At 37.2% G+C, this 5,897-nt stretch overlaps 1 pseudogene; it reads left to right on the top strand.

Annotated features, from left to right (window-relative positions):
• The first annotated feature begins 418 nt into the window (after positions 1-418).
• Positions 419-1,595, top strand: LOC103201303 (annotated as a pseudogene).
• The last annotated feature ends 4,302 nt before the right edge of the window (positions 1,596-5,897 follow it).

Below are 5,897 nucleotides of genomic sequence, written 5' to 3'. Positions count from 1 at the left end.
TCCATCTACCCAAACTATTTCAGAACATAGAAAATGATGAGATGTTCCCAAATTCATTCCATGAAGCAAGCATAACTCTGATACCAAAACCAGGAAAAGACTCCACTAAAAAGGGAAAGTACAGACCTATATCCATCATGGATACAGATGCAAAAATTTTCAACAAAATCCTTACCAACAGAATCCAACACCATATCAAAAAAATAATAGACAGTGCAAAGACCAATGCCAATGACAAGCCAGAGGTGATGGTTGGTTCACAGCCATACACATCTATTGTGAGACTGAAGTGCTTATTTTCTGGTTTCCTGGATCTACTGTTCCCTCACTTCTCTGGCATCTCTGAGAGCTTAGCACCAGGGTTTAGCACTCTACCCCTAAAAAATACAATACACCTTCTTATTCTCCCTTTGGAAGAATGGAAGCTGATCTATCTGTTGACATGTTTTCAAAAGTCTTGCAGAATTAGTTGTTTCAGACTATGAAATTAGTGGAAGAACACCTTGATTCTGAAATCCAGAAACTGCATCAGATATATAAGGATGAATTGGAATGCCTCAAACAAAACAGACTTGAAGCTCAGAAGAAAGCTCAACAGCAGAAACAAGAATGGCTTTCTACAGGACATGGAAGAATACAGAGAAATCCCTACTGAGAGAGATTTTTTCAAAGACAAGGAGGGTAAACAACTGGTTTGTCATTTCTACAGAGACTCAACATTCAGATGTAAAATAATAGAAAAGCATTTGGTGATACTGTCCAAGAACCATTTTGAGACCAAATTTTTGAAGCTGAATGTGGAAAAACACCTTTCCTTTGTGAGAGATTGCATATGAAAGTCATTCCTGCACTGTTGTTGTTAGGTGCTGTCAAGTGGCTCCAACTCCTGGTGACCCTATGTACAGCAGAACGAAACATTGCCTAGTCTTACATCAGCTTCACAATACTTTTTGTACCCAAACCCATTGTTGCAGCCACTGGGTCAATCCATCTCATTGAGGGTCTTCTACTTTTTTGCTGACCCTCCACTTTACCAAGCATGATATCCTTCCCCAGGGACTGCTTCATTCCGATAATGTAATCAAAGTAGGTGAAATGAAGTCTGGTCATTCTCACTTCCAAGGAGCATTCTGGCTGCACTTCTTCCAGGACAGATTTGTTTGCTCTTCTGGCAGTCCACAGTACTTTCAGTATTCTTCACCAGTACAACAACTCAAGAGTATCAACTCCTCTTTGGTCTTTCTTATTCATTATCCAGCTCTCACATGCATATAAGGCAATAGAAAATACTATAGCTTGGGTTAGGCACATCTTAGTCTTTGAAAAGACATCTTTGCTCTTCAATACTTTAAAGGGTCCTTTTGCACCAGACTTCCCCAGTGTAATACATAGTCTGATTATGTTGGTAGATTTACTGATCTCAGAAATATAAATGACTTCACAATGGAAACTTTAGAAAGTAAGCTCAGTTGTTCAGTGGAAATTTAATGGAGTCACCTTTTCAGAACCAAAAGAAATTTGGAATAAAATTCACAAAGCTGGAAAAGAAAGCTATCCAAGGAAAGAAATATGATTCAGACTCTGATGATGATTAGAGCTTAATTATATTTCTCTGTAAATCATATTTTGATTTCTTCCTATTTCCAATTTATATTTATTTTCTGAATTCTGTTGGTTACATACCTTGTTCACCTAATACTCAATTATGGAGTTTTATACTGTTACATCATATTGAAATACATCTTTGATAAAAAAATAAATAAATAATACACAATGACCAAGTGGGATTTATACCAGGCATGCAAGCATGGTTCAACACCAGAAAAACATTCAATATAATAATCCATCACATAAACAAAACAGAGTGGAACCACATGATCATATCAGTAGACACAAAAAAGACATTTGATAAAATCCAATACAAATTCCTGATAAAACTCTCAGTAAAATAGGAATAGAAGAAAAATATCTCAATATAATAAAGGGCAATGTGTTTTTTTTGTTGTTGTTGTTACACAAAATCAATAGCTAACATTATGCTCAATGGAGAAAGAATCAAAGCATTGCCCTTATGAATGGGAGCCCGACAATGATGCCCTCTGTCACTACTTCTACTTAACATTGTATTAAAAATGCTAACCAGAGCAGTAAAGCAAGAAAGAGAAATAAAAGTCATAGAAATTGGCAAAGAAGACGTAAAACTATCTCTATTTGTGGACAAAAAGATCCTATACATAGACCTGAAAAACTTAGTAAGTAAATTACTGGAACTAACTGAAAGATAAATCAAAGTGGCAGCATACGAGATCAACATACGAAAATCAGTTGGATTCTTCTACATGAACAAAGAGATCTCTAAAAAGAAAATAAGGAAAACAGTACCATTTATAAATACTTAGGAATAAATCTTAGCAAGAACACTTAAGGCCTATACAAAGAAAACTACAAAATGCTGCTACATGAAACTATAAGAGACCTACATAAATGGAAGAACATGCCATGCTCATGGACAGGGAAACTGAACATTGTGAAGATGGCAATACCACCCAAAGAAATATACAGATTCAATGCAATCCCAATTCACATTCATCAACATTCTTTAAAGACACAGAAAAACCAGTCACTAACTTAGTATGGGAAAGGAAAGAGACCTTGGATAAGCAAAACACTATTGAGGAAGATAAGCAAAACATTATTGAAGAGGCCCTGAGGATGGCTTCGGGTCACCTGCCAAGCGCAAGTCTGGCGGTTCAAATCCATCAGCCACTCTCCGCCCCATAGACCTGGCCGCTGCCACTGCCTTCTCTTTGGGAGCTCTGGTAGCATAGTGCCTAAGGCACTTGACTGCTAACCAGAAGGCTGGCGGTTCACACCCACCAGCCACTGCTTGGAAGGAAGTTTGGGCAATCTATTTCTGTAGTGATACTGCCTCGGCAACCCAAGGAGGGGTTGCTATGAGTCGGGGCCAATTCCACGGCACATAACAATAACAACAAATTGAAGAAGAACAAAGTAGGAGGTCTCATATTCCCTGATCTTAAAACTTACTCTATAGCCACAGTAGTAAAAACAGCCTGGTATTGGTACAACAGTAGATATGTGGAACAGAATTGAGAATCCAAAAACAGATCCATCTAACTGTGGACAGATGATCTTTGACAAAGAAGTGAAACCCTTTTTCCTTGACAAAAGACATTCAATGAAGGAGAGTCTCTTTGACAAATGGTGCTGGCAAAACTGATATCCATTTGCAGAAAAATAAAACAAGACCCATACTTCACACCATACACAAAAATTAACTCAAGATGAATCAAAGACCTAAATATAAAACCCAAAATTATAATGCTAAACAAAGATAAAAGCAAAGCAAACTTATGAGCTTTAGTTGATGGGATAAATAGATTATAAAGCATAACCCAAAATGGACAGTCAATGGAAGAGAAACAAGATGACTGGGACCTTTTAAAAATTATATTCTTATGTGCCTCTAAAGACTTCTCCAAAAGAGTAAGAAGAGTACCTACAGAGTTGGAAATAGTATTTGGCTATGACATATCTGACAAGGGACTTATTTCTTTCATTTATAGAAAACTTCAACACCTCAACATCAAAAAACAAACAACCCAATTCAAAAGTTGGCAAAGGACGTGACCATACACTTCACTAAAGAAGATATACAAGAGTCCAACAAACACATGAAGAAATGCTCCAATTCATTAGCCATTAGGCAGATGCAAATCAAAACAACAATGAGATATTATCTCACTTCAGTAATAATAGAAAGTTAACAAGACAGAAAATAAGAAATGCTAGGGAGGATGTGGAAAGATTAGAAGTCTCATACACTGTTGGTGGGACTGTAAAATGGTACAGCCACAGTGGAAAAAGGCATGGTATTTCCTTAAAAATTTGGAAATAGAAATACCATTTGATCCAGAAATCCCAGTACTAGGTATACTGCTAACCAGAAGACTGGTGGTTCAAACCCACCTGCCACTCCTCGGAAGGAAGGTTGGGTGATCTACTTCCATAGTTATACAGCCTCAGAAACCCAAAGAGGTGTCATTATGACTCGGATCTGACTCGACAGCACATAACAACAACAAGGTATATATCTGAAAAAAGTGAGACCCAGAATGTGAATAGGTATATGCACACACATGTTCATTACAGCACTATTCGTAATAGCAAAGAGATAGAAACAGCCTAAGTGCCCATCAACAGATGAATGGATAACTAAACTAAGGTACATACACACAGTGGACTACTATGCAACATTAAAAAATAATGAAGAATCCATGAATCACCTCATAATGTGGATGAACTTGGAGAACATTATGCTGAATGAAATCATTCAATCACTTAAGGAAAAATATTGTATGAGTCCATTATTATAAAAAGTCAAAGAAAAGGTTATACAGGGAAAGAAATTCAATTTGCTTGTTATGAGGCATGGGAAGGAAGGGGAGGGTAAATTTCTGCATAGTTTTGTGTGGATTTGGCTGAAAGGAAAGGCAATATAACAAAAGTGTGTGGCAAGCACAATAACAATAGGGCAAAGGAGGACACAGAGAGGTACACACATGCAAAAAAAGTATAAGCAATAGAGGCAAATACTATTATATACATAATATTACATTATCAATAGCAATAAATATTAGTCTAAGGGTGGATACATAAGCAGGTGAGAACATCAGGTGTGGTTAGGTGAAAGGGACTATACCCATTACCATAGATAGACTTGGTTGATGATATTCTTACATGTGTTATTTGTGCTACAAAAATATCCATATACATTAAAGAACTAAGGAGACAATGTTGGAGTAGCTTCCTGATGACAACAAATACCTTAAGAGAGTCAGTTGCTGGGCCTGTGGGCTTGGGCCCATGATCCCTGGGGGCATCAAGTTCAACTGGCTCAATGTTGTATATAAAAATATTGTTCTACATCCCAATTTGGTAAGTTGGGACTGGGGTCTTGAAAGCTTTTGAGGGGCCATGAAAGATATACGACGGTCTCCTCTTATCTGAAGCAAAGAAGAGTGAAGAATATAAAAGTCATGTGGAAACAATTAATCCAAAAGACTAATGGGCCACAGGAACCCTATGACTCCAAGATTCTAAGACCAGAAGAAGTAGGTGATACTTGGCTACCAATGCCAATCACTCAGAAAGGGATCTAAATTGTAGATCCAGGATAGAATGGGAGGAAAAGTGTGGGACAAAATTTAAAACACAAAATTGACCAGAATTACTGGTCAGATAGAGACTGGTAAAACCAAACTATGGCCCAGGTTAATCTCTGGGCCTAGAACTGGATTTGCTCTCATGGATTAGCTCTCAGCCAAACTGTAGAAAGTCCTATGAGCAGAACACCTACACGAGGAGATGCACCACTAGAATTATCAACCTTGAGAGATCAGTAGGGTATCATTTGCATAAGGGGAAAGCTGAACAGACAGGAATGCATAGATAAGAAGAACACAGGGAAGGGTAGTCACAGGGAGGAGATGGGAGCTGTTTATTGTTGGGATTGTAATTGGTGCCAGAAAATAAAATGTTCATGAATTGTTGAGAGTAAAATGAATCTGCTTTGTAAATTTGCCCCAAAATCACAATATTTTTTAAAATAAAATTCTGACATAATAGTATGTGTTTGTTGTCTAATATCAGGCAAAATGTAACAGGAAACACTAAAAACATAATAATTTCTTTTACCCAAAGGAAATCTGGCACTTATTTTGATTTGACAATACATGTCATATAATTTATAACCTATTAATTAAAACTTTTGTTTTCTAGAGTTCCGGCAAGATGGCAGACTAGGCAGAAGGATTGCACAGACCCTCTTCAACAAAGAAAAGGGAAACCAATTAACATAGACACAGAAGATAATC

This window comes from Orycteropus afer, unplaced genomic scaffold, assembly GCF_000298275.1.
Source record: "Orycteropus afer afer isolate SDZICR_OR568_19922 unplaced genomic scaffold, OryAfe1.0 scaffold00146, whole genome shotgun sequence".
In the NCBI taxonomy this organism is placed as follows: domain Eukaryota; kingdom Metazoa; phylum Chordata; class Mammalia; order Tubulidentata; family Orycteropodidae; genus Orycteropus; species Orycteropus afer.
This window is presented reverse-complemented; position numbering and strand designations above follow the sequence as displayed.